This window comes from Callithrix jacchus, chromosome 21, assembly GCF_049354715.1.
Source record: "Callithrix jacchus isolate 240 chromosome 21, calJac240_pri, whole genome shotgun sequence".
Taxonomy (NCBI): Eukaryota; Metazoa; Chordata; class Mammalia; order Primates; family Cebidae; genus Callithrix; species Callithrix jacchus.
The window spans coordinates 25062498-25089819 of NC_133522.1; the positions used below are offsets into that span (position 1 = coordinate 25062498).

At 37.0% G+C, this 27322-nt stretch overlaps 1 long non-coding RNA gene across 3 annotated transcripts in view; it reads left to right on the forward strand.

Moving 5' to 3' along the window:
- LOC144580648 (uncharacterized) overlaps nt 1–27322 on the forward strand; it is a 438055-nt gene that overhangs the window by 251557 nt on the left and 159176 nt on the right. The window contains exon 3 of one of the 3 annotated variants that reach the window (XR_013530589.1): nt 5944–6192. The exons of the other annotated variants lie outside the window; for them this stretch is intronic. This is a non-coding gene — a long non-coding RNA (uncharacterized LOC144580648). Of the gene's footprint in view, nt 1–5943; nt 6193–27322 lie in introns of those variants that run through there. 3 annotated transcript variants of the gene reach the window in all.

Sequence of the window (27322 nt, forward strand, 5' to 3'; positions counted from 1 at the left end):
TCCCTTCTGTAATCTGAGTCATAGCCCTCGGAGTCATTTTTGATACCTCCCTCTTTTCTTCACACCACATTGCATCCATTATTCCACTGACCCATTATCCTTTACCTTCTTAAGATTTAAAAAAATCTGTCCACATTTCTCCTTCTCCATTTCAAACATGGTCCCATCATTTATTTGATGTGGAAGTCTCCTAACTGATCTCTTTGTATCCATTCTTGCTTCCTCACAACCAATTCTGTCTTGGAGCCATGGGAACAATTTTAAAATGTCAAACTAACCAGGCATGGTGGCTCATGCCTGTAATCCCAGAACTCTTGGAGGCCGAAGCAGGCAGATCGTTTCAGTTCAGGAGTTTGAAACCAGCCTGAGCAACATGGAAAAATCTTGTCTCTACACAAAATACAAAAATTATCCTAGCATGGTGGTGTATGCCTGTGATCCCAGCTTCTTGGGAGGCTGAGGTGGGAGGATCACTTGAAAAGGTTGAGGTTACAGTGTGCCTTGACTGTGCCACTGCACTCCAGCCTGTGCCACAGAGTGAGACTCTGTCTCAAGTAAGTAAGTAAGTAAATAAATAAATAAATCAAACTCATCAAATACTTTAATTCAGGGGCAGTGACACTCCAGGAAATGAGGAGCCTGGATATCATAGCCATCAGTCACCATGGCAGTCCACAGACCAAGGCATGGCAGCTGAATTCATGCTGAATCATTATAAATAGGAATATGCATTAATCCAAAGCAGGAGGACTGGCAATTTGAAGACCTAGCTACTTCTGAAGCGCAGGCCATACAGTAGTAAGTCTTACTCCTTGGACCAAAAAGAAGAAAACAGAACAGGAAGTTTGTTGTTACCAAGGTTGATTAAACTATTTGTTGAGGAAGAAACCCTCTGAAACGAAGTCAACTTGTTCCTGTGTCTGTGGTTCAGAGACTCACCTGAGGGGTAAGTCTGTGAAGAGATAATAGCTTGTTCACTCCAGGGTTGAGCAACTATAAAAGATAGTAAACAACTAGCATAAATGAGTGTCATATGGAAGAAAAATCTCTGAAGCTGAGTCTCTCGTTTCAGGTGTTCCAGCATTGTATTTCCCACAGTAAGAATTATAATGACCAGGAGAAGTGAGGCCAAAGCCCTTTTAGATGCAAAATAAGATGCAGATAACATTTCTGTAGCTAAGTCAGTCATTTCTTCATTTTGGGAACCATAAGTGGGAGAACAGTTGAATTAGCAGAGGAAGCTACAGGAGTGGACTGAGAAAGTAAATACTAACACCATGCCAGAAAGTGAAAAGCAAATTCCTTTTCAGCAGCAGCCATCTCAAAATGTGTATTTGTGGAAATCTGGGGTTCAGACACAGCAAATTTTTGAACTTTAGAAGTTCAGAATAACTTCGATGATAATTCCTTCAATGGAAATTGACAGGAAATACTAGCTGTACAAATACATATAAACAGTAATGTAAGGGAAAAAAATCTAAGTATTATGTCTCATAGGGAAATTACAAAGCAGTTGAGTTTAGATGAAGAGGCTGAATAACTGATAGTCGACAGAGAAGAAATGAATGAAAATATTTCTGAAGGTATAGTCATTCTCAAGGGATAGTCATTCTCAATTTCAATACAGTGTCCTTTACAAATAATGTTTCAAAGACAATCAAACTTAAAATAGTAAAATTATATTAGAGCCTTTAAATACGGATCTAGAGACTATAATGATATTGTTAGCCCAAACTATTGCACTTGTCAACATGGATGGGAGGAAAACAGAGGGAACACTAACAAAAGATTCTCCATAATTTAGTGGTGGTGGTGGCAATGATGATGTTGAAGTTAAATGCAAAAGTAGGCATTAGCAAAGATATTGCCGTTTGAGAGATGGAGATTTTGAATGTGATACTCAGCTCTTCAGTTAAAATCTGACACAACTTGGGATAAAGGAATTAAGTTTTATTGGTTCTCAGCAGCTATGTAAGTCAGTTTTCTGAAACAATAAAATAAAAACCTTAAGATAAAGATACAATGTTTTGCAGAAAATAATCATCGAAAAGTCCTTGAATATAGAATCATAGGACAAGATGCCATGTGACATCGTATTGTTTGCAGTTTGATGTAATGCCTGGATTAAATCTGGATGGGAGACATAGAAGACAAGGCACGTGAAGTTGGCATTGAGCAACAGAGATAGGAGAAAAGGAAGAAGAATATAAAAAATAAAGACCCACCAGACAGTAAAAAGGGATAAAGTTTGTGAATTCAACGATGAGACTTACTAAGAAGTACAAAATTTAAACTTTTGAGAATGACAAGCAACAGCCCAGACCTTAATCTGACCATTGCTGAGCTTAGAAGTTGGAATTTTAATTTTTTTTTTACACAGGTGCCATCTCAGCTCACTGCAACCTTTTTCTCCCAGGTTCAAGCAATTCTCCATGCCTCAGCTTCCCGAGTACCTGGGATTACAGGTGTGTACCACCAGACCCAGCTAATTTTTGTATTTTTTTTGTAGAGCTGGGGTTTCACAATGTTGGCTAGGATGGTCTCAAACTCCTGGGCTCAAGTGATTCTTCCCCCTTGGCCTCTCAAAGCATGGAGATTGCTGGGTGTGGTGGCTCACACCTGTAATTCCAGCACTTTGGGAGATGGAGGTGGGTGGATCACTTGAGGTCAGGAGTTTGAGACCAGCCTGGCCAACGTGGAAAAACCCCATTTCTACTAAAAATACAAAAATTAGCCAGATATGGTGGTGCCCGCCTGTAATCCTAGCTACTCAGGAGGCTGAGGTAGGAGAATCACTTGAACCTGGGAGGTGGAGGTTGCAGTGAGCTGAGATAGCACCACTGCACTCCAGCCTGGGCAATAGAGTGATACTTTGTCTCAAAAAAACAAAACAAAACCAAGTATGGAGATTACAGGCATGAGCCATCACATCTAGCCTTGGAATATTAATTCTAATGCCAGAAAACTATACTCTAAAAGAAAAAAATGTTTCTAGGTCAGAGAAAGAGAAAAAGAGAAAGAAGAGAGGGGGGAAAGACAAACATGAGCCTCTATTAAAAAAACCATTAATTCTTCTGATTCTGAAAAACAAATATATCCTATGATATATGAAATTATAATTACAACTTTAGATAAACTCAAGAAAAAGGTAAGGAAAAAGCAGAATATGGCTGGTTTGATGAGTGTTCCAAAAATGATGGCTGAGCTAAAACGTAATTTCAAAGGATTGAAGATCAGAATTAGAACATATCTAAAAACGTTTACAAGAAAAGTGATAGAGATTGTTTTTCATATTATACTTTTGTTGATAATCCAGCTGTGTTTTCATTCATGAATCCCTGATGAGCAAAGGAACAGAACCAATGTAGAAGAACTGCTGGTTGGCTCTAATTTTGGAGAGAAGAATACAGAGAAAATGGCTGAAAATGCCGGAAAGATGCTTCAATGGGAGAAAGTACTTTGTAGTTAACATTCAGTAAGCACACTGCCACCCTTTAGTGATTTCCTTTCATTTATTACTGAAGACATGTTGAAGACGAACAGCATGATATTAATTAATTTAAAATGGAATGTTCTTATTTGTATGTAGATTTTTCTCTGGGAAAAAAATTGATTTAAGAGAAAATTAGTCATGTGCCTTTGGGGTAAAAATAGGTGTTTTTGCAAGAAACAGGCTCATACTGTTTGAGAAAAAAGAAAAATTGCTGCAACCATTTTCAAATAAATTAAAATTTTATGAAGATTTTAGTTCTTCATTGGTTAAAGAATGATGAAATAATGAATATTTAGATGTATAATCTGTAAACATTCAAAGAATTCTTTTTGTATGATTGAATAATCATGTAAAGAATACTATTTAAAGATACTTTAAGGAATTTTCATTTCTCTTAAGATAAAAGCAAAAATGTTTAACATGGCCTCTAATGCCACACTTAGCTGGTATCTACTTTCTTTCTCTGCATCCTCTCTCTTACTCACTCACTCTTTTTCTCACATTTCTCACCCCGACTTTCTGTCTGCTTTCTACTCTGTTCCTCAGTGTGACTATCTCCTTGTCACTAAAGTTCATTCTGTCTTCCTAGATGATGTCCCTTCCTCACAGCCAAACTTGCTTTCACCTCATACATCTATTCTTCATTGAGATTGTAGATCAAACTTCACTTCTTCTAAGAATCCTTTATTGGCCTCCTGACTTGGGTCAGAAGTTCTTCTAAGAGCCTTTCTTTGTTAGCACTTATCAGAATTACAATATATTTTAAAATGTGTCATACCTATAAGTCATGCCCATCTCTCCCATGTCATAGCCATTTAAATTGCATCATAGCCATTTCTATTATGTCATACCCATGAGTCATACTCTTAAGTCATACTCATCTCTTTCATGTCAGCTCCAAGAAGACTGGGTCTTTGAAAGTGTTTTTAATGAGCAATTTATTTTCAGTGCCTCATACTGTCCCTACACAAACTATGTACTTAATCTTCTTTGATAAAATTAGTAAAAATGAATCAAAATTAAACATGTATATTGAGTGTCTGCCTCATTAATATTTCAGTAGTTGTTTATTGTGTTGGTTAAAGGCAGTGTAAAAGGAGTTCCTGCTGCTTGATTGCTTTGAACTGGGACATTGGTCTTTTCCTGCCTTTGGACTTGAACTGAAATATTGGCTTCTGAGCCTGACAGCTTTAAGACTGGAACTTGCACCATTGGGTCTTCTGTTTCTCAGGCCTAGAACTACACCATCCATGCTCTTGAGTTTCTGGCTTGCCAACTACAGATTTTGTGAGTTCTCATTTTCTATAATTACATTGGCCAATTTCTTATAATCTCTCTCTCTCTCCCCCCTCTCTTTCCACACACACACACATACATATGTAGATATATGTTTATCTATATATGTATATATACACCTCAGTTATATATTTGTATCTCCTATTGGTTCTGTTTCTCTGGGTAACTCTAATAAAATAATTATTTAAATTAAGTGAAAACAGAATAAACAAGAATACTGCTGTTAGCACAAATGGAATCATGGCCTCAAATGATTTGTGTTGGTGGGACTAGTAATTATTCTCTTTGTGTGTTGTCTAAATGAAAGAAGGCCATTTGTGAATCAAACTACAGTCATGCTTTTCTAATAATGGTGGTTGCCTTACCATCTGAAGGATAGCATTCATGGGTAGGCTCTGTGGAAAGGACTGGTGCTTGTACACACTAATAAAATAGTTATTTCACTAGCACTTTCTCTTGAAACACAAATGGCACGTACATACACAAATGTACTCACACATAGAGATTCTCTTTTTGTAGCCAGTAATGCTTGCTTTCCAATTCAAACAACAATTAGCACTCCTGCATTGGAATAGGCATTTTAAGGTACTATATACCTTCTGTGAATATAAACCATCTTTTTCATCTTTGTATCTCTAAACTCTAATAGACTGCTTGGCCCATAACATGAGCCAAAAAATACTGTATGATGAATGGACTTAATAAATAAATAAATGGGTAGAATGCACATACTTCACTCAAGGAGTTTTGAGCATTGAGAATACTATATGTGTTTGAATACTTGAGATTTGTGCCATTAGTGATATTTCTTTCCTGATAAGTACAGTAGTATTTAATAAGAAGGGAAGGATTTTGCCCAAAACACTACTATCCTGGAGACTGTAATAAAGTTGCATGAAGCCTCAGAAAAGAACCAGACAGACCATCATCATATTAAAATTTTGAAGAAGGTTTGGAGGAGAGCATCAGTGTTTTAGCAAAGCAAATGATCATTTATCATTTGGAGGCATTTATTAAGTGCAGTACTGGAAACAAATGTGATAGAATATGAAAAACTATGGCATTTTTTTTCCTTGGCAGGAAAAGCTCAAATGAAGTTTTGGTTAATTGTTTGAGGTTATCAAGAAATGCATCTTAAAAAATACTTTTAACAGGAATGCTCTGATGGCACACTTGAGAAGTAGGAAGCCCACAGCTTATAGTGATGCATGGCTATTTACCATAAACAACGTAATCCAATTTAGCTGCTTCATCAGAAAATTTGAAAGGCAAGTATTTTTTAATTCATTGACCTCCCAATATAAATCTATAGCAAATTCTGCCAGAGAGATTATGGAGGATTTTGGTACTGGTTGCTGATCTAAGATTGAGTTAGAGTTAAATTTATTGGAATTTCTTTTTCATACCCCCAAATTATAATTTATTCTGATAAGTTATGTTTTCTGTCAAATATAAGGATATATATTTTACGATGGGTTATTAAAAGCTAGGAAATTATGTACCTGATTTCCAATCTTATTTCATAAATATGCAACATTTCTTTTCCTGTAAACTGAGATTTTCAGGCCAGAAATTGCTCAATTTTAATAGATACTCTAGCAATGTATTTTTTATTAATTACATAGTTTTAAAACCTGAATATGCAAATGCCTCATGATTTTTCAATTTATATTTGAATGTTTTCTCTCAGTATTGCTTCTCCTCATATGATGCTGCAGTTTTGAATGACCATCTATATGGATAAATGGCTGGTGAGAGATCCCACTTCATTCTCTGCATGAATAAGAGATCTTACCGCAGATTTGTGGAACAAACCTTGTGATGTGGATAGAGAAAATCATGTAGAGAGAAGAGGACAAAAATCACTGCCATTACCCAAACAGATATATGGGGGCTTCCTGCTACCACATTTTCTGGAAAGTGTAACTTAGGGGGCTGTTATGGCCTAAAGTCTCTTCCCTTCCCTCTGAATTCATATATTAGAAAGCCTAATCCTTAGTACTTCAGAATGTGACTTTATTAAGATATAGGGTCTTTAAAGGGGCAATTAGGTTGAAATGAGGCTTTTATAGTGGGACCTAATCCAATCTAACTGGTTTTCTTATAAGAAGCATAAATTTGGACACACAAATCAGTACCAGGAAAGTGTGTGAACAGAGAAATGATTATGGGAAGTGACACAAGAGGTTGGCCATCTATAAGCCAGGGAGAGAGGCCTCAGAGGAAACCAAACCTGATGACACCTTGATCTGGGCCCTCCTAAGCCTCCGAACTATGAGAAAATAAACTTCTGTTATTTAAGCTACCCAGTCTGCACTATTTTGTTCTGGCAGCTCTAGCAAACTAATACAGGGAGGTGGAAGAATCTACATGGACTATGTTTTATGCCAGACAGTGTGAGGGGCTCCTTGCAGGCATTCACCTCAGCACATTTTGGCATGATTTTCAAGCAGTATAGAAAGATGTCTGGGCTAGTGGGAAAGAACTTGATCTCTGGGAGATGAGTATAAACTTACAGGTTGAATTGTGTTCCTCTAAAAAGATATGTTGAAATCCTAATGCCCTATGCCTCAGAATGCAATCTTATTTGGGAAAAGAGGATCATTACAGATGTAGTGAAGTTAAGATGAAGTCATTACTGTGAGTTTTAATCCAATATGACTGGTTTCCTTAGAAATTTGGATGTGGACATGTATAAAACAATGCCATGTGAAGATAAAGGGAGAAATGGGGGTGATGTTTCCACCAGACCAGGGATGCCAGAGATTGGCAGCAAACAACCAGAAGTTTGGAGAGGGGCATGGAACAGATTCTTCCTCACAGCCCTTTGGAAGAACCAACCCTGAAACAGCCCTTTGAAAGAACACCTTGATTTTTGTCTTCTAGTTGTTAGACTGTGAAGCAATAAGTTTCTTTTGTTTAAGCCACTCAGTTTCTGGTACTTAACTACAGCAGCTCTAGGGAGTCAATACGTGCCTTAGTTCCTTTTTCCTTCATATTCGAGAAATAAGGATGTCTGAATCCTAACTGGCAATCATACAGTCTTTATAAGGTTCTGTGAGCATTACTTACCATTGCTATTCTAAATAACTTTCCTCTTCTCTTTTGTTCTGCTTGTCATATTATCAGCCAACAGTCTACCAGAAAGGTCGTTTGTGATGGATTCCCCAGCTTTTATTTCTGCATGCCCAAAGAGTTGCTGGGCAGATTAAAAAATATATTGCTTATTTCAGCATTTACTTAATCTTAATTTTTGCTCTATTTTATTTTTTCTTCCTCCTAATCTTCCATCTTTCTCTTTTCATCTAAATACTTTTTTCTCTTACTGGTTTTTATTATTTCTCTCACTTATTTTTATAAATAAAATAAATGCACAATAATTTTTATTAATTTTGCTCTTCCTTCAAACTATAGCCCCAAATAATTTACTTCTCTTCAAATATAAACTTCTATACAAGACCAAACTTCTTTATTTCTTTTTCTTTTTTCTTCCTTCATTTTTTTTTTTTGTTGTTGTTGTTGAGATGGAGTCTCGCCCTTGTGCCCAGGCTGGAGTGCAATGGCGCAGTCTCAGCTCACTGCAACCTCTGTTTCCCTGGTTTAAGCGATTCTCCTGCCTCAGCCTCCCAAGTAGCTGGGAAAACAGGCGCCTGCCACTATGCCTGGCTAATTTTTGTACTTTTAGTAGAGATGGGGTTTCACTATGTTGGCCAGGCAGGTCTCAAAGTCCTGACCTCAGGTGATCCACTCGCCTTGGCCTCTAAAAGTGCTGGGATTACAGAGGTCAGCCACCGCACCCCTCCAAGAGCTGAAACTTCTTTAAATGTCTAAAATTCTTCTCACCAAGTCCTTTCCTAAACTTTACCTCTTAATTCAACTGGGCTTCATTCTTGCACCCTATTCTCACCTGGAAAGTGCTCTTGTAGATATTACCAAGTTGAATTGACCTTTTGAAGTGCTCATCTTACTTACATCCCCGCATTGTTGAAAATTTCCTTCTTGCATATTCTCTCCTTTCTTGGTTATGTATGAAGCAACATTTTATTCTGCTTAATTGACCAGCTCTTTTCAATATCATAAGGAAATTTATTCTTTTTAACCCTAAGCCCTGAGGTTTTCCAGGTGTCAATCAATAACTGTGATGGGTCTGAAGTTTGACTTTATTTGCAAGTTAATCTGCCATAGTTTTTATGACCCTTGGTAAGAGACAAAGAATTATTGTACTCACAACAGTGTCAACCAGAGAATTAGCATTTGCACCATTTTCTGAGCTCCAGTTCCCAGAGGGTGACCTGAAGAGGGCCAGGTGATGCCGACACATTCAGTAAGCTGTGTTATTGGACCCTTGTATAAGAGTAAGCAAATGTTTTGTTTTCCTTAATCTCAATTTTATTAGTAAAAACATATTCAGAGAAAAATTTCTAGAAGAATTAAAAGAAAATGTTAACATTAATTATCTTTAGGGAGAAACATAATGAAATTTCAGAATAATAATAAAAGATTTCTGAGATCTGCAGATGATAATTCCTTTTGGGCAACGTTGAATACAACACTCTACCAGAAAGGAATTGGACAAACCGCAGGAATATGCTGCCTAAAAGAGGACTTTTGCATTAACCTTGGTCATTCCTTTATTCTGAAATCCCAGTTTCTATTCTGCTATCATTTAGTTGATGTTTTTGCCTATAAATACCACCAAATATACTAGTGGATATCACATTAAAAAAAAGTCCAATACTGTCATTGATAATTGTTATACTCTTACAGTCCATTGACTGAGAATATACATGCATTTATATGTGTCTGTATATTTATATATATGCATGGGTTATTTGATCCTTGGACACTATACCTGCTCTATAACATATGCTTCCAAGAGTGGGTTCGGGAACTACTGTTCTATATATCTTTTAGTGTTTGATACATAAAGTTGAATTAGTACATTGTGTAATAACGAAGACGGTGGTAAAATTATGTTTTCTTAAAACAATGGCTACTAAAATTTACAACTGCAAAATATGTTCTGTGGCTAAGAAAATACTTTTTATTTTTAATTTTTTTGTAAATATACAGTCTTGCTGTATTGCCCAGCTAGTCTCAAACTCCTGTGCTCAAGTGATCCTCCCACCTCAGCCTCTCAAACTGCTGAGATTACAGACATGAGCCTCTGCACTCAGCCCAAACATTCCTCCCTCCCTCCCTTCCTGCCTTCTTCCTTCCCTCTTTTTCTTTCTCTTTCTTTCTTCCTTCCTTCTTTCCTTTCCTCTCCTCTCTTCCTTCCTCCCTCCCTCCCTGCCCTCCCTCCCTTCTTCTTTCCTTCCTCTCTCCCTCCCTCTCTCTCTTTTTTCTTTTCTTCCTTCCTTCCTCTTTCTTTCTTTCTCTCTCTCTTTCTTTCTCTCTCTCTCTTTCTTTCTTTCTTTCTTTCTTCTTTCTTTCTTTCTTTCTTTCTTTCTTTCTTTCTTTCTTTCTTTCTTTCTTTCTCTCTCTCTTTCTTTTCCTCTTCCTACCCCCTTTCTTTTCTTTCTTTCTCTAGATAGTCTGGAACTTCTGGGTTAAAAATTGGGTTCAGTGTAAACTGCTCAGGTGATGGGTGCACGAAAATCTCACACATCACCACAAAAGAACTTACTCATGTAACCACATGCCACCTGTTCCCCAGAAACTTACGGAAATAAAATGTTTTCTCAAAAATTTCTCCTTGTGTTAATTTTAAGTAGAAAAATAACATTAATATATCAAGTCTAGTTTGAGCTGCAACTTTCAAAAGAGCAACAAGTTTAAAACTAATTTCTTCTATATTCTCTAGATCCATGTTTTAAAAAGAGGAATTTTGCAACATTCACGCAGCACTCCTTAGGATTATATTGGTACTGAAGTAAAGCTAAGAAAAAAAAAAGTAAAATTGGAGATGAGATAAAACTGTACTAAGCTCAAGAGTAAGCAAATGTTTTGTAATGGGCATTAAGCCTGCCTGTCTTGCCCAGCAGGAAGACATTATTTTTATTACACTGGGCAGTAAACAAATCTTCTTATCTTCTCTATTCTCCAAGCTTGTTTACTATACAAACATCATTGAAAAGATCAGAATAAAAGCTGTGTGCTTCTACAGATATGCAGAAACCCAAGACACCCATGTCGAACTGTCTCCCAATTAAAGAAGTATGTTCCCTCCTCAGTCCTCCACTTGCCCTTCCGAGATGACCTCAACTCCTGCTTGTACCCCAGTGACTTCTGAATCTCTCTTTCTCAACTCTAAGTAAATGTGTGGAAACTTGGATGATATAACCAAAATAGTATCTTTTTTTTGTTTACTACAATTATGTTCTTCTTCTGCATTTCTCAGTTTAGTGTCATCAATATTTATTTATTTTTCTAAACTAGTAAATCACAGATATTATTTACATATCCTTTTTCTTCTTCATACTAAGTCATTAAAGCCCTATGTTTTTTTTTGAATATATATTTTAATCGTTACCCCTCTTGCCCATTTCTTTTTTAGTCCAGACCATCAAAATCCTACTCTGAGCTATAACTGCAGCTCTTTAATAGGTCTCTCTGTTTCTGTGCTCACCCCTTCATGGGGTGAGTTCTGCCCTCTACATGGTTCCCTATGTGATTTTTCTAAGAGACAGTTATTTCTTTTCAGGCTCAGAACACTTTTATTAATTCTCCTATCTACAGTACTTGGAATTCCCCCTGAACTCTGAGATGTGGTTGGATTCCTAGCCAAGTAGAAAGTGATTATACATTTATGTTTCATTTAGTAAATCATACATGCCTATATTTTTTGTAGTATTTAATATCTAAGTTAAGTTTTACATTTACCAATACATACTACAAATACCACAACCCTCTTCGAATATCAGGCTTGCTTGTGTCTGAATATTTCCACTCTACTGGTCTGCGCGTTGTAAAAATTTTGTTATGGATTTTATAAATAAAGTTCTTTTAGTTCTTTTATAGAATAGGGCAATAACCTATTTAAATAAATCTATTTTTGAAATAGTTTGCATTATAGAAGTATATGGCTGAGGTGCTAGCAGATCTTAACTTCTTAATTCTAAAAATATTAATAATAAACTTGTAAAAATATATAATTCTGATTGAAAATCAATCTTAAAGATCTGTCTTTAGTTGAAATCTCTCCCTCCTTATGGCTTCAGTGTGATTTCTGTCACAGTGCACTTAGTGAGGAGGATTAAAAGGCCCACTTATAATTTGTCAATAAAATTATAGTGAGAAATATTTTTTTAGGACACAGTGCTAGTCACGTGGATGAAGCCCTCTCTCATCCCTCCCCCTTGTTATAAAAGGTGGACTCTATAATGAGTGCAAGAGCTTCAGATTTGAGACAGGAATTTAGGAGAAGACTCTAGTAAAAATAAATTAAAAGTCTTTGAAGTTATATGGAACATAGGAATGTCTATAAAGAGAAATTTTGAGAGGTTATTGCAATGAGAGTAAAATTAAACTGTAAAGTACAGTCCTAATTTTGTATCTGCCTAGTAACAATTCTGCAAGTATTAAGAGAAATAAATTGTTACTTAAGATTAAAAAAAAACACAGATGTGGTAATACAATCTTTAATGACCATCTGGACACAACCCTATTACATGAACATAACCTTGGCAGATGGATTTCCAATTGTTGCATGTCAAAAAGTCAGTCTACCACCTCGTCTGAGAGTGGAGGACCTCTTATATCAAATATACCTATAAAAAGTTTTGTTTTTTTCTACATTCAATGGCCTTTTAATTTCAAACTGTGTTATATTAGAGTTCATTACAATGACATTTAAAAAATGTTAATATCTCTATGTATTTTGAGGGCTTGTTCATTATTAAAGTTTATATTTTGATATATAAAGGCTAAGCCTTTGGAAGGCTTCTTATCAATGTGAAACCTCTTCAGTAATAACATTTAGATAAAGTATACTTTGGAGATGGGGACTATTACAAACCATTTCAGTGAATCCTTGTGACATTTATCTCATTTATAGTGACTTTAGTATGTGTTGATAATGAAGTGTCCATTATTAATACAGATACATAGGAAAACTTTTTGAAATAGACAAAACATTAGTGACTTTAATCTGGAATACAAGTTAGTACTAGCTTAAAAGTTTTTAAGTTAAAATTAAGGTGAAAATCTGAAAGTAATGCCAGACAACCAGTTTTAAAAATGACATCCATAAGGTGAATAAAAAATTCATCAGCAAGTGAAATTGGCTGCATTTTGAGTAGATTTCAGATTGCAGTTTTACCTTAATAAATACGTCAACTGCAGTCTTCCAGAGTGATTAGCTTTAATCATCATCCATCTTTTGCATCAGTAATGTATGGCATGACATGAAGCCTTTTTATACTTCTAATGATTACATTAAATTGACTTAAACTTTCAGGAAGATTCTATGAGTTTTTCTGTTTTAAGTTATTAACCTTGAACTAGAAAAAAATTCCCACCTTATCTTTTTACTGCATGAATTCTAATGATTATTCAACTGGCATTATTTAACTGAGTTAAAAAGTGCAATCTTTATACATTGAGATTTCAGTTCATTTCTTTCTAAATCTATCTTTTAGGAAGGAAAAAAATAGCTAAGAAAAAAATTAGCTTTATATTTTACCTGGCTTACCTCCCAGTCTCAGACACCTCAAAATATGTAATGTGTCTATCAGTGATTAATTATTTTTATTTGGCTATTCAAATCCTTTATGAAACATATTACACAGTATGTTATTTTCAGATTGTATGTAGATTATAATTTATCTTGATGTAATATAATAAAATAAACTTTATTTTTAAAAAGCAAGGAGTTAAAAATAAATTTCATAATATTTAGCTTGGAATAGTAGGTCATTTTTTTTCTTATAATTTTGATTTGGCATCGCTTAGACATGGAATTAAACAGATGTGTGAGCTGAAATGTCGAAAGAATACTTTGATTATTTTAGTGTCTGAGACAAATGAATCTAATGGATTACTGCTGAATAAATTGCTGAGCTATTGACCATCATAATGGCTGATGGAATTGATTATATAGAAAATAGCCACTCTTTTTCTAGTGATTGAGTGATAGAAAGGATCTCGTTTTGCCAGTCAGCCTTTATGAAATTATCCCTGGAAAGAAATCTTAACAGGCTATGTGCGTGTCTGTTAGAACAATGAGAATTGCTAAATAACTTCGAACTTTGACACAAATCACTCGTCACATGAACAAAATTTAATAACAGAGTTTAAGCAATAATCTTGGATATAGTGCACTCTCTAAGAATTTCTAAATTAGACTGTTATTACTTGCTGTTGTTTACTGTTCTGAAGAACATTACACAGCCTTTATGTAAGTTTCTTTTGAAAACAAAGTAGGAATGTATATGAGGTAATAACATACATATTGAGGAGACATTGCTATAAAGAATAGATGATATAGAGAGGGACGAATGCATTATATTTTCCCCTGTGGTTTTAAAAGTTTTTACTTGACTAATTGATTCAGGTACTTGAAGAGGAACTTGTGGGCTATCCATTTTGATATATTTAAAATTTCCCCTAAAATTCTTTTGTTACTCTTTTCTTTCACATTCTTTTACTAGGCTTTCTAAGTTTATTGTGTAAGGAAAAAGAAGAATTAAGAGAAAAATTAATTCAACTCCTGGGAAAGATGAGAATATGGAAGTCTTCATGCTGCATCAGAGAAAATGTCTTTTCAAAGTCTAGATTAAAAATGTTGCTGATTGTGGAGACTGAGAAGAAAAGGAGAGAGATTTGAGGAGCCCATAGAAAGAATGGGGAGTTGATACGTTTGCAGGGACAATGACTAAGGACCAGATGTAAAGAAGGATGTCTGTGCAGGGGCCACAGTAGTTTAATAAAGAGATTATTACTAATGGCCTATTTCCAAACCAGATTCTCAAACTTAAATGTAATCCCAAAGAAAAGGGGGCAATAAATTGATTGAGTTTGAAAAATTAAGATGTCTTTTTTGATATTTGAATTTTTGAATGTATATTCAGAATCACTTCCATTTCAGAGTGACAGCTTCTATTATCTACACAGAAAATGCAGGAAATTCATTCTTTAGTTGTAACCACATAGTTCAAGCCACAGGACTGAAAGAATGCTCTCAGCCTCATGCCCACCTTCTTTGGATTGATGGAACTTCTGAGAAAATAGGCTATGAGTTATAGAGTGTTATGCTTTGCCAACCTCTGAAACCCACATGTCTGTCATTCCAGGCAAAAATATTCTAGTGTAATTATAGAAAGAGAACAGATTAGAAAGATTGCTCTGCAAATATCTAAACAAATTCCAAGAAATCTGCTTTCTCATGTTTGCCATTCAATTCCCTGTTACCTTAACTGCAACTATAAAGTCAGACACACTTGAATTGACCTCTCATCCCCACTCATCATTACCTATGGGAACTTGGGCAAGATACTTCTCCTGGCCTCAGTTTCATTATTTTTAAAATTAGGATTATTATTTGTATCTCACAGGTGTAGTAAGAATATGGGGAAAGCTGGTACATGGTATTTAATCAGTGGTAGCTACTTTTATAGTGATAACTTCTATCTTGCTCATTCCCATCCTCTGTCTGCTGACAGGCACTGTTCTGTTTTGTGTCCATCTGTACATGATCTTTATGTCTGCTTTTGCTATGTTCTAAATGTTATTATACCCCCAAAATGCATGCAACAAAATCCTGACCCATAAGATGATGGCGTTAGGAGGTGAATTTTTGAAAGGTGATTAGTTCACGGGGGCAGGACCCTTGTGAGTGGGATTAGTGCCTTTATAAAAGAGCCTCTATGGGCCATTTCACTCCAGCCTGGGTAACAAGAGTGAAACTTCATCTCGGAAAAGAAAAAGAAAAAAAAAAAAAAAAAGAGCCTCTAGAGAGATCTCTCCTCCCTTCTGCCACCCGAGTACACAGCAAAAAGATACCTGTTTACAAGCTAGGAAGTGAGCCCTTTCCAGACACTGAATCTGCAAGCATCTTCACCTTGGACTTCTCAGCTTCTAGAACTGTGAAAGATAAATTTCTGTTGTTTATATGCGTCCTGGTTTATGGCATTTTGTTATAGTAGCCTGCGGGGACTAAGAGAACTGGTACCAAGAAGTGGGGGCACTGCCATGACAAATACCTAAAAATGTGGATGTGGCTTTGGAATAGGATAATGGATAGAGGTTGGAAGAGCTGTGAAGTGCGTGCTAGAAAAAGTCTATGTTTCTATGAATAGACCTTCAAAGGTAATTCTGGTGGCAACTCAGAAGAGGAGAAGAGCTACAGAGAAAGCCTCGAACTTCTTAGAGAATATCTGAACAGATGTTGGTAGGAATATGGAAGGTAAAGGCCATGTGGATGACATCTCAAATGGAAATGAAGAGCATGTTATTGGAGGAAAGGCCATCTTTCTGTGAAATGTAAAACACTGTTCAAATTGTTCTCATGTCCAAGTGTTTTTGTAGAAGATAGAACTTTTGTATGATGAAATTGGATATTTGACTGAGAAAATATCTAAGCAAAGTGTTGAAGGTATGTCTTGGCTTCTCTTGCTGGCTTATAGTAAAAGGCAAGAAGAGAAAAATGATTTAAAGATGAAATTGTTTAAGAAAGAGGCAGAACTTGAAGATTTGGAAGATTCTCAGCCTATTCATTATGAAAAGAATGAGAGAGCCTTCCTGGGAGAGAATACAAAGGATGTGGTCAAGATGAACTCATAGGGAGATTAGTTAGTTATTTAAACAGAAGCCAGGAACTATTGTCCAAGACAATAGAATAATGACCCAGAGTCAATTTACATTACAGGTCTCGGGTGCAGGAGCACCAGCAAGTGTGGAGCCACTGGAGAGAGCCCCCATTAGGGCAATACCTAGTGGAGTCATAGGGCCAGGGCCACTTTTGTGACCTAAGACAGATAAAGCCACCAAGTGAGATTCCATCCCCAGGGAGCTGTGGTCTCCAGACCAAGGAAAAGAGCTGCCACATCGTTTGGGCCACTGCAGAGAATTGCTACAAGAATGGCACCACCTAAAGTTGTGGGAGCAGGTTGCTTGGAACCTTGGGGACCTGTTAACTGATTTGAAAAGCTATTGGGGTGCCACCCCAGTGGGGCCAGAAGGTGAGACTCCTGGCTAAGTGAGTCTGGAAGGCAGGATTCCCACCTTAGTGTGTATGGAGGGTAGAGCATTAAGTCAAAGATTAAAACCCTAAGGCTTTGGAGCTACTTGGGACCTGTCACTCTTGCTTGTTTCCCATTTTCCCTTTTGGAATGGGAATGTCTGTCCTGTGCCTGTCCCACCATCATTTTCTGGAAATGTATAACTTCTTTGATATCATAGGTTTGCAGGTGAAGGGGAATTTGCTTCCTGAGGCAAATCATACTTTAAGTCTCACCCATATCTGATTTATATGATATTTATATGAGACTATGGACTTTAGACTTTTGAGTTAATGCTGGAACAAGTTAAGATTTTTGAGCTATTGGGATGGAATGGATATATTTTGCATGATTGAAGGACATAAATTTTGGGAGCCCAGGGACAGAAGGCTGTGGTCCAAATGTTTGTGTCCTTCTAAAATTTATATGTAGAAATCCTTGCCTCCAAGGTGATTGTTCTAGGAGGTGGAACCTTTGGGAAGTAATTAGGTCATGGGAATGAAGCTTTCATAGATGAGATTAGCCCTTACAATGGAGACCCCAGAGAGCTCCTTTGCCCATTTTGCAATGTGAGGACACAGTGAAAGGAGTGCTGTTTAGGAGGCAAACCCTCACCAAACACTGAATCTGCCAACACCTTGATCTTGGACTTTCAAACTTCCTGAACTATGAGAAATAAATTTTTGTATTTCTAAGCCACGAAGTCTATTATATTTTTATAGCATTCTAAATGGACTATTGAAATAAGACAACCTCATTACTATCATCAGTAATCGACTTTCCCCTTCTTTTCCCAATCCCTGCTAGGGATGGACTCTGACATATATGATGTACAATGGCATGGAAAAAGGAGAGCTTTAAAAGTAATTTCAGTATAACATGTGGTTAGAAATATGGACTCTGGAGTCAAACTACTGGGTTTGTAATTCAGGGTCTGCCATTTACATGATATCTCTTTTTCTGGATAAGTGGATTATTCTTTCTGTGCCTAGTCTTTCTCATCTGTAAAATGGTGTATTAGTCTGTTTTCATGCTGCTAATAAAGACATACCCAAGACTGGGTAATGAGACTCAGTAATTTATAAAGGAAAGAGGGTTGATGGACTCACAGTTCTATACAACTGGGGAGGTCTCATAATCATGGTGAAAGGCAAAGGAGAAGCAAAGGCACGTCTTATATGGCAGCAGGCAAGAAAGTGTATGCAGGGGAACTCCCCCTTATAAAACCAGCAGATCTTGCAAGACTTATTCCCTGTCACAAGAACAGCATGGGAAAACCTGTCCCCATGATTAAATTATTTCCCACCAGGTCCCTGCATGACATGTAGGGGTTATGGGGGCTACAATTCAAGATGAAATTTGAGTGGGGCCACAACTAAACCATATCAGACGGTGAGGTTATAAATAATATTTATTTTATAGAGTGGTTGTATTAAGTGATTTAATACATATAAATTGTTTAAATATTAAATATATTAAAAGCAGTTAATAGATATTGTAAATATATCAATGACTTTTGAACTAATCTTTATGTTCTCATACTTTGAACTTATTTTATTTCTGTTTATATTTTTATTAGTTAATATTCCCTATATGACTATGAGTTTCTCAAAGATAAGAATGCCTTATTCATATAACACAAATCACCATACATTCCCACTCTTCTTTACTACATATTACTTGCTTAGTGATGTTTTCTTGTCATTAGTGTTCTTTTTACATATTAGGGAGTTTATGGATGTTGTCTCATTTAATTTGCAAAGAGCTTTTTGAGCTAGGTAATATTTTGCAGAGCTCAAGAAGAGATGAAGTCTCAGAACTGTTAGATAAATTGCCTAAGGTCTTGCAGCTACGTGGATCAGACACAAGATTTGCACCCAGGTAGTTTGAATCAGATCCCATGTTCATATCCACTATGCTACATAGCTTCCTTTTATTTGTTCATTTTCATATATTTAGGAGGTGTAAGTGCAGATTTCTTACTTGCATATATTGTATAGTGGTAAAGCCTGGGCTTTTAGTATACCCATCACCTGAATAGTGAATATTGTACCCAACAAGTATTTATTTTAACACTCATTTCCCTCCAAATCTCTTTTGTAGATTCCAGTTTCTATTATTCTCTCTATGTCCATGTATACTCATTGTTTAGTTCCCATTTATAAGTGAGAACATGTGGTATTTAACATTCTGTCTGAGTTATTTCACTTAAAAGAATGACTTCCAGTTTCATCTTTGTTGCTGCAAAACATAATTTTATTCTTTTTTATTCCATAAAACACATGATTTTATAGTGTTTATATACCACAGAATATTATATATATATATAGCACATATATATACCATAGAATATTATATCTTTACATGTATATAACATATATGTGATAAATATAAAACTTGTATACATACACACCCCTATGTACCATAGAATATTATATATATAATCACACATATATATCACATTTTCTTTATACAATCATCAGTTAATAGATACTTAGTTTGATTCTGTGACTTTGCTATTGTGAATAGTGCTGTGCCAAACCACACAAGGGCAGGTATCTTTCTGATTAATAATACCTGCTTTTTTATTTTTGTCACAGCACTATTCACAATAGCAAAGTCATAGAATTTGCTATAATCCCACCCACTAGTGGGATTACTAGATTGAACGGCAGTCCTATTTTTAGTTCTTTAAAACATAGTCATACTGTTTTTCATAAAGGCTGTACTAATTTACATTCCCACCAACAGTTTATAAGAATTCTCCTTTTCTCTGCATCTCTGCCAACATCTTTTGTTTTCTGACTTTTTAATAACAGCCATTCTGACTGGTCTAAGATGATATTTCTTGTGGTTTTAATTTGCATTTCTTTGCTGATTAGTTATGTTGAGCTCTTTTTCAAGTTTGTTGGCTGTTTGTATGTCTTCTTTTGGAAATTATTAGTTCATGTCCTTTGCTCCATTTTAAATTGAGTTATTTGTTTATTTCTTGTTGAACTGTTCAGATTCTTTGTAGATTCTGAATATTAGCCCTTTGTTAGATACATGGTTTGTAAATATCTTCTTCTATTCTGTAGGTTGTCTGTTTGCTCTTTTGATTGTTTCTTTTGCTGGTCAGAAGCTTTTAAGTTTAAATAAGTCTCTCTTGTTTATCTTCATTTTTGTAGCAGTTGCTTTTCAGGACATGGTTAAAAATATTTTGCTTGGGATTTTCTTCATCCAGATTTTCTTCAAGGATGTTGATAGTATCAAGTTCTATGTTTAGGTTTTTAATGAATCTTGATTTAATTTTTGTATATGGTAAGAGGTATGGATTCAGGTTTATTCTGCTGCAGATGGTTATCCAATTTTTCCAGCATCATTTACTGAATAAAACATTCTTTTTCCAGCATACATTTTTGTGATTTCATCAAAGATCAGTTGGTTGTAGGTATGTGGCTCTATTTCTGGGTTCTCCATTCTGTCTCATTGATATATTTGACTATTTTTATACTAGTATCTTGCTGTTTGAGTCACTATAGCTTAGTAGTATAATTTGAAGTTAGGTAATATAATGCCTTCAGCATTTTTCTTTTTGCTTAGGATTGATTTGACTATTTAGGCTCTTTTTTGGTTCCAATGCATTAGTAACTTGATAGGGATTGCATTGAATCTATAAATTGCTTTGGGCAGTATGGTCATTTTAACTACATTTATTCTTGTAATTCATAATCAGGGAATGTTTTCCCATTTGTTTACATCATCTACAATTTCTTTTATTAGTGTTTTATAGTTCTCCTTATAGAGATACTTTACCTCCTTGGTTAAATGTATTCCTAGGTATTTTATTTGTTTGGTAGCTAGTGTAAATGGAATTTCCTTCTGATTTTGACTTTGGCTAGATCATTATTAGTGTATAGAAATGCCACTGATTTTCATACATAGTTTCATGTCCTGAAATTTTACTCAGTTCATTTATCAAATCTAAGAGATTTTTGGTGGACTCTCTAGATATTACTAGATATACGATCATATATTATCCATGAACAAGGATCATTTGACTTCTTTTCCAATTTGGATATCTTTTACTTTCATTTTTTTCTTGCCTGATTACTCCAGTGAGAACTTACAGTACTATGTTGAATACGAGTGGTGAAAGTTGGCATCTTCTCTTGTTCAAGCTCTTAGAGGGAATGCTTTTAACTTTTCTCTGTTAAATATTATGTTGACTGTGGCTTTATCATATATTGCCTTTATTATACTGAGATATGTTTCTTCTATGGCTAGTTTGTTGAGGAATTTTATCACAAGGGAATGCTGAATTTTACTGACTGCTTTTACTGCATCTATTGAGATTACCATTTGGTTTTTATCCTTAACTATATTTATATAATGTATCACATTTATAAATTTTCCTATATTTAACTATCTATACATCGCTGGAATAAATCCCACCTTATCATGGTGATGTAGTTTGGCTCTGTATCCCCACCCAAATCTAAAATCTAATCCCCATGTGTCAGGGGGAGGGCCCTAATGGGAGGTGATTGAATTATGGGGGCAGACTTCCCCCTTGCTGTGAGTTCTCACAAGATCTGGTTGTTTCAAAGTGTGTGGCACTTCTCCCTTCACTCCCTCTCTCTCTCCTGCTCTGCCATGGTAAGATTTGCTTGCTTCCACTTCACCTTCTCCCTTGATTGTAAATTTCCTGAGGCTTCTCAGTCATGCTTTCCATTTAGCCTGTGGAACTGTGAGTCAATTAAACCTCTTTTCTTTTTAAATTACTCAGTCTCAGGTAGTTCTTTATAGAATGTGACAACTGACTAATACAGAAAATTGGTACCCAAGTGACCTATTGCTCTAAAGATACTTGAAAATGTGGAAGTGACTTTGGAATTGGGTAATGGGTAGAGGTTGGAAGAGTTTAGAAGGTTAAGACAGGAAGATGAGGGAAAGTTTGGAACTTCCTAAAGACTTGTTGAATGGTTGTCACCAAAATGCTGATAGTGATATGGACAGTGAAGTCCAGGCTAAGGTGATCTCAAATAAAGATGAGAAATCTATTGAGAACTGTAATAAAGGTCACTCTTGCTATGCTTTAGCAAAGAGACTCCTGTCATTGTACTCTTGATATAGAGATCTGTGGAACTTTGAACTTGAGAGAGATAATTTAAGGTATCTGGCAGAAGAAATTTCCAAGTGGCAAAGCATTCAGAAGTGACTTGGCTGCTCCTAACAGTGTATAGTCATATATGTTGACAAAGAGATGGTCTGAAATTGAAACTTATGTTTTAAAAGGAAGCAGAGTGTAAAAGTTTGGAAAATTTGCAACCTGACCATGTAGTAGAAACAACAACAACAACAAAAACCTATTCCAGAAAGAAATTTAAGCCACTGGCTGCAAAACTTTGCATAAGTAAAAAGGAGCCAAATGTTAATCACCAAGACAATGGGAAAAATGTCTCCAGGGCATATCAGAGATCTTAACAGCAGTCACTCTTATAACAGGCCCAGAGGCCAAGGAGGAAAAAATTGTTTCATGTGCTGGGCCCACGGCTCTGCTGCTCTGTTCAGACTTGGGACATGACACCCTGTATCCAAACCACTCCAGCTCCAGCCATGACTAAAAGGGGCAAAGGTACAGCTCAGGTTGTTGCTTCAGAGGGTGCAAGTTCCAAACCTTGGCAGCTTCCAAGTGATGTTGGGCCTGGGGGTGCACAGAAGGCAAGAGTTTGGGAATCTGCCTAGATTTCAGAGGAAGTATGGAAAATCCTGGATGTCCAGGCAGAAGTCTACTGCAGAGGTGGAATCTTCATGGAGAACCTCTGCTATTGCAGTGTGGAATGAAAATCAAGGTGGGGCACTGCCTAGAGAAGCTGTGAGAAGAGGGCCACCATCCTCCAAACCTCAGAATGGTAGATCCACCAATGTCTTGCACCATGGGCCTGGAAAAGCTGCAGTCACTCAACACTAGCCTATGAAAGCAGGAGTGGGGATCATTTGAGCTTTAAAATTTAATGACTGCCCTGCTGGGCTTTGGACTTGCATGGGGTCTGTGGCCCCTTGTTTTGGCCACTTTCTCCTATTAGAAATGTGAGCATTTACCCAGTGCCTGTATTCCCATTGTACATCAAAGTAACTAACTTGCTTTTGATTTTACAGGCCCATGGGCAAAAGAGACTTGTCTTGACTCAGGTGAGACTTTGGACTTGGACTTTTGGGTTAATGGAATGAGTTAAGGCTTTGGGAGACTGCTGGAAAGGCATAATTGTATTTTGAAACATGAGATTTGGGAGGGACAATATGATTTTTCTTTGTATCCCACTTAAATCTCATCTTGAATTGTAATCCCCTTGTGTCAGGAAAGGAGCTTGGTGCTAGGTGATTAAATCATGGGAGTAGACTTTCTCCTTGCTGTTATTGTGATAATGAGTGAGTTATCATGAGATCTGGCTGTTTGAAAGTGTGTGGCACAGCTCCCTTCTCTTTCTTTCTCTTGCTTTCTCATGGTAAGATATGCTTCTTTCCCTTTCATCTTCCGCCATGATTGTAGGTTGCCTGAGGCTTCCCAGTCATGCTTGCTGTTAAACCTGTGAGTTAATTAAACCTATTTTCTTCATAAATTACTCAATGTCAGGTAGTTCTTTATAACAGTGTGAGAACAGACTAATACAATGGTGTATTATCTTTTCAATGTGCTGTTGGATTTGATTTACTAGTATCTTATTGAAGATTTTTCCATCCATTTTTATCAGGGATGTTGGTCATAGCTTCATTTTCTTTTTGTTCTTGTATGTTTTTGGTATAAGGGTAATTTTGGCCTTGAAAGAGTGGAGGAGAATTCCCTCCTCCTCCTCCATTTTTTTTTGTGGCATAGTGATATGGCTTGGTTTTGTCCCTACCCAAATCTCAGTTTTAATTATAATTCCTAGAATCCCCACATGTCATGGCAGGGAGTGGGTAGGAGGTGATTGAATCATGGGGGAGATTTCCCTCATGCTGTTCTCATGATAGTGAGTCAGTTCTCATGATACCTGATGGTTTTATAAGCATCTAGCATTTCCCCTTCTGGCACTCATTCTCTCTACTGCCCCCCTGTGAATATACAAATACATGGTGCCTTCCATCATGACTGCGAGTTTCCTGAGGCCTCCCAAGCCTTGCAGAACTGTGAGTCAATCAAACCTCTTCCCTTTATAAATTACCCAGTTTGGGGTATTTTTTCATGACAGCATTAGAGCCAAGTAATACACATAGTTTTAGGACTATTAGTTCTACAGACTGTATAGGAGGCGTGGCTACAGAGGCCCCAGGAAACTTACAATCATGGCAGAAGGAGAAGGGGAAGCAGGCACAATCTTCACATGGTGGACAAGAGGGAGAGATCAAATGAAGGGGGAAGTATTATACACTTTTAAACAACCAGATCTTGTGAGAACCCACTCATTGTTCTGAGAACAGCAAGGGGTATGTTTGCCCCCATGATCCAGTCATCTTCTATCAGGCCCCTTCTCCAACATTGATGATTACAATTCATCATGAGATTTGAGTAGTGACACAGAGCCAAACCATATCAGCCTGGCTTCCCTGAGGACCAGAGAAGGTGAGGTTTCTCACAGGCATACAGTGTGGGCAAGAAGCTGTGGGAAGTGCATTCTGCTTATGTCTTAGTCTCAAGAGCAGCTCATATCAGGGCAGCAGAGTCACTTCCAGGGGTGTGTGAGACTATCTCACTCTCCCTCCTTGGAGCAGTGCAGTAGTGACAGCCTTGTCTGTAGGTCCTGATATCTAGTCTTTCAAATTTGTACCCTTCTGGGGCTGCTTTAGGCCTAGGTGCCCATGGTATTCTCTGAGGGTACCTTTTCTGGAGAGACATCTGTGTGCAATATTTAGGCAGTAGTATATGTCAGACCCAGTAGGTCAAGGGTTTTTCTTGTACCCAAGACCATAAAAGCCAAGCCCTAGTATTTTATCTCTTACTGTTTCCCTACATCCATAAATCTCTCCTGGCTATCTGTCAATTCCCAGCTGGGCAAGCTGCCTCAAACCCTCTCCTTATGTCTGTTACTTTTAATCTCTTCTCTGGTGACTCCTAGCATTCTCTCCCAGACAATCTGTTTGAAATGTGAGTATCTACTTACTATTCTGGTTCTTCTCCATGGAGGAGGGACATACTGCCCGCATCCAGCAAGCCATCTTGATCTAAAATCTGGCTTCTATTTTCTATTGAATGGAGCAGAAATGAAATTGGTCAAGATGACTAGATTGTGAATGAGTGAAATAAGCAGGCCCATGACTAAAAATCAGCACTCCTTACCTAACCTTTCTATCTTCCTGTTCTTAGTAAGGTATTGGTTCTCAGTAGAGTCTGCCAAATGGGTTTATTTACATTACAGGAGGCTGCACCTGCTCATCCTATCTCATGTGCATTCACCTCCTACTGATGGGTACTCTTTTTTTCCCATTCTCCATGGCCACCTTTGCCTGAAGGTTCAACTATAAACCCGTTTTCAAACTTGACCAGCATAGCCTTTCAAAACATAACCCTAATTTATTTTACCAGTCTTGTTGCTCACGTAACTTCCTGTATTATGTACTTTAGCTGGTGACAAACCAGCTTCCTTTTCAAATCTTTTTTTTTTTTTTTAATTTTTTATTGGATTATAGGTTTTGCGGTACATGAGCAGAGCATGCAAGACAGTTGCATAGGTACACACATGGCAGTGTGCTTTCTTTTCTTCTCCCCTTCACCCACATTTGGCTTTTCTCCCCAGGCTATCCCTCCCCACCTCCCCCTCCCACTGGCCCTCCCCTTTTCCCCCCAATAGACCCCAGTGTTTAGTACTTCCATTTCTGTGTCCATGTGTTCTCATTTTTCATCACCCACCTATGAGTGAGAATATGCGGTGATTCATTTTCTGTTCTTGTGTCAGTTTGCTGAGGATGATGTTCTCCAGATTCATCCATGTCCCTACAAACGACACAAACTCATCATTTCTGATTGCTGCATAATATTCCATGGTGTATATGTGCCACATTTTTCCAATCCAGTCTATTATCAATGGGCATTTGGGTTGATTCCAGGTCTTTGCTATTGTAAACAGTGCTGCAATGAACATTCGTGTACATGTGTTCTTATAGTAGAACGATTTATAGTCTTTTGGATATATACCCAGTAATGCGATTGCTGGGTCAAATGGAATTTCTATTTCTAAGGCCTTGAGGAATCGCCACACCGTCTTCCACAATGGTTGAACTAATTTACACTCCCACCAACAGTGTAAAAGTGTTCCTTTTTCTCCACATCCTCTCCAGCATCTGTTGTCTCCAGATTTTTTAATGATCGCCATTCTAACTGGCATGAGATGGTATCTCAATGTGGTTTTGATTTGCATCTCTCTGATGATCAGTGACGATGAGCATTTTTTCATATGATTGTTGGCCTCATATATGTCTTCTTTCGTAAAGTATCTGTTCATATCCTTTGCCCACTTTTGAATGGGCTTGTTTGTTTTTTTCCTGTAAATCTGTTTTAGTTCTTTGTAGATTCTGGATATCAGCCCTTTGTCAGATGGGTAAACTGCAAAAATTTTTTCCCATTCTGTTGGTTGCCGATCCACTCTAGTGACTGTTTCTTTTGCCGTGCAGAAGCTTTGGAGTTTCATTAGGTCCCATTTGTCTATTTTGGCTTTTGTTGCCAATGCTTTTGGTGTTTTGTTCATGAAGTCCTTGCCTACTCCTATGTCCTGGATAGTTTTGCCTAGATTTTCTTCTAGGGTTTTTATGGTGCCAGGTCTTATGTTTAAGTCTTTAATCCATCTGGAGTTAATTTTAGTGTAAGGTGTCAGGAAGGGGTCCAGTTTCTGCTTTCTGCACATGGCTAGCCAGTTTTCCCAACACCATTTGTTAAACATGAAATCCTTTCCCCATTGCTTGTTTTTGTCAGGTTTATCAAAGATTGTATAGTTGTATGTATGTTGTGTTGCCTCCGGTGCCTCTGTTTTGTTCCATTGGTCTATATCTCTGTTTTGGTACCAGTACCATGCTGTTTTGATTACTGTAGCCTTGTAGTATAGTTTGAAATCCGGTAGTGTGATGCCCCCCGCTGTGTTCTTTTTGGTTAGAATTGACTTGGCTATGCGGGCTCTCTTTTGGTTCCATATGAAGTTCATGGTGGTTTTTTCCAGTTCTATGAAGAAAGTCAATGGTAGCTTGATGGGGATAGCGTTGATTCTGTAAATTACTTTGGGCAGTATAGCCATTTTCACGATATTAGTTCTTCCTAACCATGAACATGGAATGTTTCTCCATCTGTTTGTGTCCTCTCTGATTTCGTTGAGCAGTGGTTTGTAGTTCTCCTTGAAGAGGTCTCTTACGTTCCTTGTGAGTTGTA